Source organism: Mustela erminea, chromosome 8, assembly GCF_009829155.1.
Source record: "Mustela erminea isolate mMusErm1 chromosome 8, mMusErm1.Pri, whole genome shotgun sequence".
In the NCBI taxonomy this organism is placed as follows: domain Eukaryota; kingdom Metazoa; phylum Chordata; class Mammalia; order Carnivora; family Mustelidae; genus Mustela; species Mustela erminea.
The window spans coordinates 50,639,496-50,651,787 of record NC_045621.1 but is presented as its reverse complement, the minus strand read 5'-3'; the positions used below and the strand labels follow the sequence as shown (position 1 = coordinate 50,651,787).

The following is a 12,292-nucleotide window of genomic DNA, read 5'->3' as shown; positions in this document are numbered from 1 at the left end:
CAATGGCTACATTTAACAACACTGGTCACAACAGATGTTGATTAGGATGCAGAGAAAGGGGAACTCTCTTACACTGTTGGTGGGAATGAAAATTGGTTCAGCCACTCTGGTGAACAGTATGGAGGTAACTCAAAAAGTTAAAAAAAGAACTTCCTTAGAACCCAGAAATTGCACTACTAGGTATTTACCCAAATGATACAAAAGTACAGATTTGTAGGGGTACATGTACCCCAATGTTTATAGCAGCATTATCAATAATAGAAACTATGGGAAGAGCCCAAGTGTCCATAGACTGATGAACGGATAAAGAAGATGAGGGGTGTGTGTGTGTGTGTGTGTGTGTGTGTGTGTGTGTATGAAAAAAGAGAGAAGGAGAGGGGGAGGCAAACCATAAGAGACTCTTAAGGATAGAGAACAGAGGGTTCTCTGTGGAAGGATGTGGGTGGGAGTTGGGCTAAATGGGTGATGGGCATTAAGGAGGGCACTTTCTGTGATGAGCACTGAGTGTTACAAGTAAGTGATGAATTACTAAATTCTATTCCCGAAACGAATATTACACTCTATGTTAACTAACTAGAATGTAAATTAAAATTTGGAAGAAAAAAGGATAAGTAATTACTAGGGAGGTAATGTACAACATGATGACGAGAGTTAACACTGCTGTATGGTTATGTCTGAAAGTTGTGAGGGATGCCTGGGTGGCTCATTCAGTTAAGTGTCTGCCTTTGGCTCAGGTAATGATCCCAGGATCCTGGGATCAAGCCCCTCACAGGGCTCCCTGCTTAGTGGGGAGTCTGCTTCTCCCTCTGCCCCTCCCCTGGCTTGTGCTCTCCCAATCTCTCTCTCTCAATAAATAAATAAATAAAATCTTTTTAAAAGGAAAGAAAAAAGTTGCTAAGAGGGGTGCCTAAGTGGCAAAGCCGTTTAAGCATCCGACTCTTGGTTTCAGCTCAGTTCACAATCACAGGGTCATGAGATGGAGCCCCAGAGCAGACTCCACATTCAGCACAGTCTGCTTAAGATTTTTTTCTCTCTCTCTCTCTGTGCCCTTCTCATTTGTGCTTGCTCTCTCTCTCAAATAAGTAAATGTCTTTAAAAATAAAGAAAAAAGAAAGCTGCTAAGAGAATAAATCATAAAAGTTCTCATCACAAGGTATAAAACATTTTTTTCTTTCTGTATTCATAGGACATGACAGGTGTTAAATATAGTTACTAACTAATGGATACTAACTAAGCTTATTGTGGTAATCATATGTGTAAGTCAAGTCATTATGCTATACACCTTAAACATACAGTGTTGTATGTCAATTATATCTCAATAAACTGAAAGAAGAAGAGTTTTAGCATTAGGAACAATAATTCCTAAATCCTTTTTGGCATTTTGAGCATTGAAAATTGTTCAGGGTCTATATTACTGAGTCAGATTATATATTTTTTCAAATCAAACCTATAAAAATATAAAGTATCAGACCAATTTCATTGAGATTTATTTTTCCCTAGAAGACAGTCTTTCCACAATGAAAAAAAAATGCCATTTATTAATAACATGAGGATTTTAATATGTAATTTGTAAACTAACTATGAGAACGCAATTTGATAAAACTGCTTTCATTTAAAACAGAACCAAAAAAATGGTTTTTTGGATTTTCAGTGGGGTTCTGTATTTATTTGTTTTCCAGGTTACTTGAAATTCCACCATGATGCACAGGTTCTTTTACTTTATGAAACCAAATAGTGTGCATTTTTCACCCACATTCCAGATATCATTAATACAGGTACTCTTTAATGCTCATTTTGAGGAATACTTGTAGTCAAGACAAAAATGTACATTCACTTTGGGAAAATTATCTGTTTTTATCATGTGAAGAATCTAAAGAAACTCAAATTTATTTTCACATATATACCATAATTGATTTACTTCTGGAAAGAGTAATCCTCCCTTAATTTGAGTTTTTGACCACACCTTATGAATACCTATATTTTACAGAGTTTGACAATATTTTTCATGATGGGCCCATATGATTCATGTATTTGTTTCATTAGAGGCTCTGGCAGCTATTTAAAAAAATCACTGGATATTACAATAGCAATGTTTTCACCTTTTCCTTTGTCTATGAAGATACTGACTCTGAAGCCTCAGGAATTATCAAACCTTTCCTATTTTTAGGATCTTTATGTGAAAAAGAAAGGATTTCCTGAGATTTCCTTGGGAATTTTCCCCAACAATATTTACTAGCTATATCTTATCTATTCCTATCCATTACTCCTGCAAGAAGTCATATTTCTTTACACACCGGAACAGAAAACATTAGAAACACAAACTTGCAAGCTTATGTAGAATTCAAGCCAGATAAAACTTGGAAAACAACTATATGTCTTTCAGAGAATTGCCTTTCGGCAGCATTGAAAATGCATAGTTCAGATACCAAATAGCAGATAAATGTAATGCTTTCCAAGATGGAACATAAGGTCTCAGTCTATTTTAAGAGGAAGAAAAGATTGGAAAATATCCCAGAAATGTCATTGTGGGAGCAGGTTGAACAACCCACTAGTATAAAAAGATTTTTTTTTAAAAGAAAAAGCAATCACATCACACATTTATTAAATTTAGGGAAGACAGTAGAATAAAGTGTTAGATTTCCTTAGGGAAAATATTCAAGTGAAACTTAGTTCTGAGCTATAATTGAATATTACAGTTTAGTAGATGCTATTCAGAAGCATGGGAACAGAAGGGACCACAGACATTCATCTGGTCATTTTCCTGCTTGAGTTGGGTCCTACCACTAAATCACCTAAGATTACTAAATAATTTACCTCAGTTTTAATGCCTGCGGAGGAAGACATTTATACATCCCTCATTTACCTGATCAATAAACAGGTGGAATCTATTTCATTCCTTCTTTTATTTAATCCAAAAACACTCATTAAGGCCCCACTATGTGTGGGTTTGCAAACCGGCTCTCTTACACGGAGGGCAGAAAAGACAGAAAAAAAGAGGCAGACCATTCCAGACTGGTAGGCGGCAGATTTAATAAGTAAGGGAACTTATGAGGCTTGTCTTGGGAAGCTGCAAGATGTGTAGACCTTGGCACCCGCCCTCCAGAATCTTAAAGGTTTATATAGATGTCTATGGGGTTTAGTCACATACACGATCCAGATGGTCTGAGCCACACATTGCTCTCTGAAGGCTGTGTCCTTGAAAATGGTCCTCACCATGGCAATAATGGAGAGAGCGTATATTCTAAGCATGGGGGAAGGGGTCAGGAGGCTCTGATTGCCCAGGTCCAGCTCACTGGTCAACCAGCAATCACACCCTCTCAATAACTTCCTCCAACACTATGTACAAGATGTATTACTGCCAAAACCTCCGAACAAAAACTGGGAAATTTCATTAACCATAAAGGCATCTCAGATACATATATCAAATGTCAGATTTATTTCAGTGAGGTAAACACTATGCAAAACTACGAATTTTAACTGTTTGCCTGCATTATTCTTTGCTGTTTCAATATCTGCCATCTCTATCCCCAAATCATAGTATAAAGATTGATGGGAACTTACAATGCTTGGCTCAAGAATCCTTAAATACTTACTTCATTTGCAGCCCCTGAACATTTAATTTGTTGATACTTGATAAGCCAGTGACATTCACAAATCTATAACTTGAAGGCGCTATTGGTATGCATTTGTATTCAATCAGAAATGACATATTTAGAAACACCTGGATGGCTCTGTCAGTTAAGTGACTGACTCTTGATTTCAGCTCAGGTCATGCTCTTAGGGTTGTGAGATCGAGCCCCCACTCAGCTCTGCGCTGGGCATGGAACCTGCTTACAATTCTCTCTCCCAGGGTGCCTGGGTGTCTCAGTGGATTAACCCTCTGCCTTAGGTCATGGTCTCAGAGTTCTGGGATAGAGCCCAACATCAGGCTCTCTGCTCAGCAGGGAGCCTGCTTCCCCCTCTCTCTCTGCCTGCCTCTCTGCATACTTGTGATCTCTCTCTGTGTGTCAAATAAATAAATAAGTAAATCTTAAAAAAAAAAAAATTCTCTCTCCCCCTCTCCCTTTACCCCTCTCTACTGTGTACCAGTTCTCTCTCTCTCAAAAAAAGAAAAAAAAAAAATCCAGTCACTAAATTCCTTCAACTCTGTCTTCTCTAATCGGACTCTGGAAAAAAAGGATTAGGTTCTCCAAACACATGATATGTTTACCTGGTGAGCTGTGCTTGCAAGAGAGCCGTGCTCTCATTCTATCAAATGCTTTCAAGTAAGTGGTCTTTGTTAAGTTTCCCAAAGCAAAATAATCCATTATGTATATATTTTCCATTCAGAATCTTGTCTGAAGTATCCAAAGTAAAAAAGTAGTTACATTTGGTCTTTAATTGATGATAATATGTTATTAAGGAAATTTTCTCACTTCATAAAAACTAGGGCTTTTGTTTTTGTTTCTGCTTTTATTTGTTCGTATGCATTCCTACCCATCCTCCTGGTTCCACCTGTCTCTTCAATCCGGTCACCACCACAGCAAGTTCTTCTTGGGATCTGTTTTCACTCAGCACCTCCATTTCACACCTCATGCCTTTCTTCTCCGGTCATTCCCAAGCTTCTCTGAAGATATATTTTAAAACTTTGTGAGAGAAATACAACCGACCTAAATAAATGGGCAGATACATCATATCCAATAACGGCAATGGTTTTCATGGACCTTGATGAGTGGGCTCTAAAAGTTAAATGGAAAAACACAGGACCAAGAATAGCCAAAATATTTTTGAAGATCGAGCCGAGTGCCCACTCCCACATTATAAAGCTAGTATAACTGAAACAGTGTGGTGTTCATGTAGAGAAAGCAAAAAGACCAATGGACAGAAAAGAGAACTTAGAAACTGCCCCCCTTCTACTTTGAGGTACCTGGTGTCTGACAGAGGAAGCATTTCAAGACACTAGATAAATGATAGAATATTCAGCAAATGACACTGGGGAAATACGCTCTCCATATGAATAAAAATAAAATTAGATCCTTCCTTAGATCACATGAAAAAAATTTTCCAAGTGGGCTAAAGAACTAATTGTGAAAAGTAAATTTTATACTTTTGGAAATAAACATAGTTGATATTTTTAATGAATTCATTGTTAGAGATAAGTTCCTAAACAAGATGCATTAAACAAAAACTGTGATAAAATTGGAAACACTTCACAAATTTAAAATTAAATACTCTCCCAAATAAGACTTCTCTTTTGAGTTTGGGAGAAGATAGTCTGGGAGAAGATATTACATATGCAAATACATAAAATTATATAATATACATATTATATATTACATAATATATAGATATTAAATTATAATTATTATGATACATATTATATATGACATGGGATGACTATTCAGAATCCAGAAAGAACTCCTATAGATCAATTTAAACTAACACAATCACAATATTAAAATGGTAAAGGATATATAGAACTACAAACTAAGATATCCACATGGTTAACAAGCATAAGAAATGTTCCCTGTTCTGACTAGCAATTAGAGAAATAAAAATGAAAAGGAACTGGGCACTAAGTGGCTCAGCTGGTTAAGCAACTGCCTTCGGCTCAGGTCATGATCTCGTAGAGCTGGGATCAAGTCCTATATCAGGTTCCCAGCTCCATGGCGAGTCTGCTTCTCCCTCTGACCTTCTCCCATCTCATGCTCTCCCTCACTGTCTTGCTCTCAAATAGATAAATAAGATCTTTTTCAAAAAATGAAAAGAAATTGACCTTTCATATCAGTCACATCAGTAAAACTTATTCAAGTTTTAATAAATGTGAGAAAACGTGAATTCTTATTATAGTACCTGTGGGAGTATAAATCAGTGAAATTTCCCAATATCTAGGTGACTAAAATATGCTTAGCTTACCATCCAGCAATTCCTCCTCCCAAGAATATACAAGAAACTAGAGAATTCTAAGGGAATTCCTAGAGAAACTCTTTCATATATGCACAGGAAAACACAAAAATGTTTATTGTAGCAAAGAACTGAAAGCAATTTCAAATCAGATAAATTGTGGAATTGTATATTATACTATATAACAGTAAAAATGAATGAATTATAGCTATCTATAACTAAATTGTGTAAATACATCTCAAAAAACTAATGTTCAGTGAAAGAAGCAAGTTAGAGAGTATTAAATATATTACAACAACACTGTCTAGGTAAAGTTTCAAAACTTTAAACATTAATTGGCATAATGTTTATGTAAACTTATGATGAATTTGGTCAACAGACTGAAAACTAGCTTCCCATCTTATTACTGATTTATTTTTGGCAAATGGCTAGTAAAGAGGGTTTTGGATTTATTACTGATTTATTGCTGATTTTCATTTTATTTCTATTTCATGGATAGTACAGAAAGTTTATTTTAAAAAAAGAAATACTTTAGAAGATTTCATATTAAATTCTTACATATTAAACAAATGAATCATTGAAAAGCACATTATTTTTAAAATGACTAAAGTTTAGTAAACCAAAAATTTGGTAGAGTATCACCCAACTTGTCCCAAATAATTTTTTAAAGAGAGAAAGAGAGAGAAAACAAAATCATGACTCGAGGGAGGGACAGAGGACAAGAATCCTCAAGCCCAGCAGAATGAAGAGCCTGAGGCCTCGCTCAGTGCCATGACCCATGAGATCACGACCTGAGCCAAAACCAGCAATCAGATGCTCAACCAACTGAGCCACCCAACTGCCCCATCCTAAATAATTTTGAAAATCTTCCAGATATTTATAACGTCTTAAACTGAAGTAAGGCTGCTGACTCATCTAATGATTTCTATATTTTGTTTAACTCCATGTTAACATTTCCAGTGGACTGAGAAAAATTCTCTTTACTTCTATAACCATGAGTAAATCCAAAGCTCAGAGCTAATTGATGAGAAAATGGCATTCTGCTACATTTTTTAGAGTCTGGAATGTAAGCTTCACTAATTGTAGTTTCCTTGGAAGTGCCGACGTCTATATTAAATCCTGTCACATTTTAATCTACATTTAATTATCATAGATCAGTCTGCAAATGCCTACTGATGAGAAAGAAAATCACACAACATATGATAACTGAGGAGCACAGGAAAAGTTGCAAGGCATCTATCTCTTTCTTTGCTTATGTAGTAAAACTAATCAATATTAGTTTTACAGTCTCCCAAAACAGATAAACTCAAAATACAATAAAACCACCCCCTCAGTGTAGATCACTGTAAGAGAACTTTTCCACCAACTGTTAACAGCTGTAGGTTGCATGAAAGGGTTTGCTTTCTTTAGGGATCATATTCCAGCAGCAAAGCTCTCAGGATGTTTATATTGCTATGTGGGAGTCTTTTGAGAATATCGCCTCCCATAATGTTCAGAATAATGGCTTTGCTCCTCCTTACAAATCATGAGAGTCCGTGGTTTGCTGCCACACTACACTCATCAATCATCAGGCCTATCAACCCTTATAGGAAATCCTGCTGATGCAGTATGCTAGTGCTTTTCCTTCCTCAATGGACGCCATATTCTACACCACATAACCCACCTCCTCTATCTCCCTTGCACCGCACCTAATGGGAAAACCGGTGGTATCTGACCCAAGGTGACACCATCTGTTAGCTGTTCAGTGACCCATAAGTTGGCTTGTTGTAAAACGCTTAATGGAGTCCATTAAACTCTTACTCTGGAAAAAGGAAACATGGTCAGAAAGTACAAGAATGCTCACGTAGAAGCAATGGGGCAAAGGGGAGGACAGGAAGCCAGACTAAGGCAGGAAGAAGGAGACAGGAGTGCGTGGAGGATGCTTAGGAGAACCATAATACAGGGAGCAGGTTTAGTTGAAAGAGCTGAGCAGCCAGAGCATGGAAAGGCTGAGCGCCACTGGCCGATGGGGAGAGCACCTTGGAGCAAAGCTCCACAATCACACTTGCTGAGAAAGCCTTCCCTTACCAAACTGCCCATCTTAGACTGAGTCTCCATTCCTCTTACAGATATCCTTAAAGTAACACCCTCTTACTTGAACTACACTGGTGATTTGGGAATGGAAATAATCGTCATTTCTACTACATTTTAAAATATGAAAACTACTACAAAGTTGATAAAATTGTATTACAGTCCCACAGTTCAGTCTCCTGACACTCGTATTTTGTTTATAGGATTTCCTATGTTATTTTCTGATTAATTTTTATATTTACCACTACTTCTTCTGGCTAAATAACCACCTCAAACCAAATGGGAAATACAAAAGTAAGCAAGAAATTTAAGCAGTTAGTACAATATTTATGATATTCTTATCCCTACCTTATCATTCATACATGACTTGTACTTTTATCCTGGCAGACTATTACAAGGAAAAGCATAAAATGGAGAGTAAGGTACAAACCCCTTAATTTTGTTGAGTCCCAGTTGAGCCATGCCAATTATTCAAAAGAAAAAAAAGAGAAGAACCAGGTCATATTTTTTAACTCCAGTATTTTCTATTTCTCACACTTGAACTGCTCCTGAGTTTAACAGAACAATGTCAAATAGAAAAGAAAAGAAAAACTTGGAATTTTTTTTAAGTGTAGCTTCACTTAGAGAAAAAAAATAAGGAGAAGGCCATTGAACAAAATATTTCCCACAAGTGATCCTGAATTCCCAAAAGAAGTTATTTATAGTTGGTTCCAGAATCACAAATTCGATTTTTATGATTTAAAAAAAGTGCCATCAGAGTTTTCAGAAAGAACCTCTGTTTTTCGTGCTTCAGATATCAGAGAGTCAATGACCTTGAGTGAAAAAAAAAAAAAAAGATTCTCTCTTTCTGAGATACACATCATTATTTCTAAGATGCTAGTACCTAGCATGTTTTAGTATATGTGCTGCCAAAGCGAGCATAGTACCTAGCATGTTTTAAACTTTAAATCCTTCCTCTTATGGTCTTGCAGTCTTTATGGCCATCACCAAAATTACTAATTGATTCTAGATTACAAATGAAATTTTCCACAGAATTCCTATGTTTCTTTCCCTCTTTTTCAAATAAAAAACTTGAAGAATTCTTCATAATCTCACAACATTCTCCTGAGCAATGATCACAACTCATAAACCATTTGTAATTGTAAAATCGTAGTTAATCAAACTAAAACAGCAACAGGATAACATAATTTTAAAATGAGCTTGTTTTTCTGTCACACAAACTTCTGTACAGTTTATATTCCTCACACTTGGTTTTACTTTATTAAGTATAAACCCAGAGCAATCAAAACTCCACTTAAAAGGGTTACCTTTTCTGCCAAAATATACAAAAGATATTGACAGAAGTATTAAAATTATTTTATGTCAGTCCCAATTATGAATAGCTTTGTCCCAAGAAGAATTAACATTTAGTATTAAATTTTCATGCCTTGTTGATCCATAATGACCCACTATACCACCATGTCAAAAATTAGGGTCTTTAAACAAGCATTCTTGAGAACAAAAGTGGGTAAGAGATTAGATCTACAATCTCTATTAACCTTAATTAAGTGGCCAGACTCTTAATGATTGCTGTCTGGCTGCAGAACCCAGCATGATTTATACCCCAAATTCTTAACGAGTTGCTCCAGAGTGTTCACACTATAGTCCCCAAAATTACTTGATAAGCTTCAATAGAAATGTATTATTTTAAAACATACTACTAAGTATTGGGAATAAAATAAAACTTCTTAAATATGATAAAACAAGTCCACATCAAAATTAGAGATAATTTCTAATTATCACACTTCAAATTCAGGAAAAAGGCAAAGATACCCACTATTATTGCTATTTATTATTCAATATGGTATAAGACATCTTGGTAAATAAATTAATTACTTTATTAAAATAAAATACATGAAAGAATTTATTTTTTTAAAGACTTTATTTGACAGAGAGAGATCACAAGGAGGCAGAAAGGCAGGCAGGGGGGTGGGGGCGCGGAGAAGCTGAGCAGAGAGCCTGATGTGGGGTTCAGTACCAGGAGCCTGAGACCATGACCTGAGCTGAAGGCAGAGGCTTTAACCCACTGAGCCACCCAGGCACTCCACATGAAAGAATTTAAAGGGAAATGTATTTGTCTTAGCAGATAACAACTAAGTAAAAGAAAATCAACAAAATCAACAAACTCTTAAACTGTTAAAATTAACAAGTAAAGTGAATTTACTGTATTTAAAATCCAAGATCACGTTTTCCCCTTTGCTCATTTGTTTTGTTTCTTAAATTCTACATAGAGGTCAAATCATACAGTATTTGTCTTTCTCTGACTGACTTATTTCACTTAGCACAATACCCTCTAGCTCCTTCTAGGATGACGAACCATTTTAAAGATGTCAGTTTTCTCCCAAATTTATGTATATATTCAATAAAACTCATATCAATATCCTAGAAAGAATAATTTTGGAATATGACATGGCGAACTGAAAATTTACATAGAACAATAAAGATCTGTGACTAGCTATGAAATTTTTTAAAAGAACAAATTTGGAGTATTTACCTTTCCAGATTTTAAGACATACTTTATTTTTTTTGTTACTAAAAATTTTTATTTTGACAAGTTTCATGCTTCCAATAGAGAGAATGATAGAATAAAGAAGCCATATGCTCTCTTTATCTCAATTCACCAACTGTTAATATTCTGTCCCAGTTATTCTAATTTGCTCTTTCCACATAGGCATTTCACAAATCCTCCCTCTCCCACCCGCTGCTGCACCATATAAAAATAAGTTGGTGCCATGTCATGGACATTCACTTTACATAATCACCAAAATCAAGAAATTTGGCCCATTTTGTAGCCAAGAAATATAACCTGGGTATAATAACCTTGTCTCATATTCATTCTATACCTATTCTCAAATGATGTCCAAAATGTTAAGACACACTTTAAAACCATGAAACCAGGGTGATATTGATACAGGAACAGATGAGGAGACTAATGAAATGCAAGTCTAGAACCACCCAACATAAATGCAAAGTTAGCATAGGAATGTAATGGGATCACTAATCAATAGGAAATGGGCTAATAATTTAGTAAATAGTACTGAGAACACTGGCTTATTACATGGAGAAAAATATGTTTGGATGCTTCCTAAACCATGTATGTAGATGAACTCTAAATTGATAAAAAACCTAAAAAATAAAATAAATATAAAAAGCCATGTAAAGGAATACCTGGTTGGCTGAGTCGGTTGAGTGTCTGCCTTCAACTCAGGTCATGATCCCAGGGTCCTGGGCTGTAGTCCCGTATCAGGCTCCTTGCTCAGTGGGGAGTCTCCGTCTCCCTCTCCCTCTGCTGCTCCCCCTGCTTGTGCTCTTGTGCACTCTCTCTGACAAACAAATAAATAAAACCTTTTTAAAAAGACCCATGTAGAAGATTTAAGGATGGATTGTTTTATATATATAAAGAAGGCCTCCACTGCACAAATCATAAGAAAAATTAATGGATATATATTCTACATAAAAGTTAAAGACTTCATTTGAACAAGTGGCAGAATGATTCCAGACTAGAAGAAAATAGTTGAAATACCTAGGTTGGACAGAGGATTAATTGCTATAGTACACAATAAAGTATTATAAATTATTTTAAAAAACAAAAAATATTAGACACAATAGAAAAATGGTCTAAGAGTTGTCAAAGGAAATTCACTAATGGGGAAGCCTAAATGATTAATTAGAATGTGAAGAGATGTTCAACCTCTCTAAGGATCAGAGAGAGCAAATAAAAACTAACGTAAAATACTATTATACAGTCATCAGAAAGGAAAAATTGGAACATGAATAATGGCAAGTGCTAGCAAGGCTATAAAAAATGTTAACATCCGTTGCTCATGGAAATGGAAACTGGAGCAGACATTCCAAAAAGCATAAAATTGTGTCGTATGACCAATCCTGAATACAAACCTCAGAGAAACTCAGACAAAATGTTCATCACAGCTTGACTTCTGATAGCAAGTATTCGGAGACATCTGCGACATTCGTCACTAAGAGAAAGTATAAGTATGAAAACACTCACACAGAGTAGCTTTTTTTTTTTTTTTTTTTAAAGGAGGAGGGATGATAATGCTTGTGCAATAGCACTGGGTCTGATTTAGCTATACAAATACACTTGTAAAAGCGAAGCAGAGTACCCATCAGGAATGAAAAGAGTGTTTTGATCTTTTTGGATCTTTAGCACTCAGTACAGGGCACATAACAGGTATGTCACAAATACCAACTGAATGAATGATTTACTGTCTTCCACCAATACACATGTAATAAGTTTTCCTTCTCTCCTGTTTTCCAGTTTTGTGAAGCAGAATAATAG

At 35.7% G+C, this 12,292-nt stretch overlaps 1 long non-coding RNA gene across 1 annotated transcript in view; it reads right to left on the bottom strand.

The window, feature by feature from the left end:
- The window catches only part of LOC116596909, a 31,470-nt gene extending 20,277 nt beyond the window's left edge, over positions 1-11,193 (bottom strand). Inside the window, exons 1-2 of the long non-coding RNA XR_004288359.1 lie at positions 11,161-11,193; positions 4,477-4,606 (exon numbers count right to left, since the gene is read on the bottom strand). This is a non-coding gene — a long non-coding RNA (uncharacterized LOC116596909). The remainder of the gene's footprint in view (positions 1-4,476; positions 4,607-11,160) is intronic.
- Between the last annotated feature and the right edge of the window lie 1,099 nt (positions 11,194-12,292).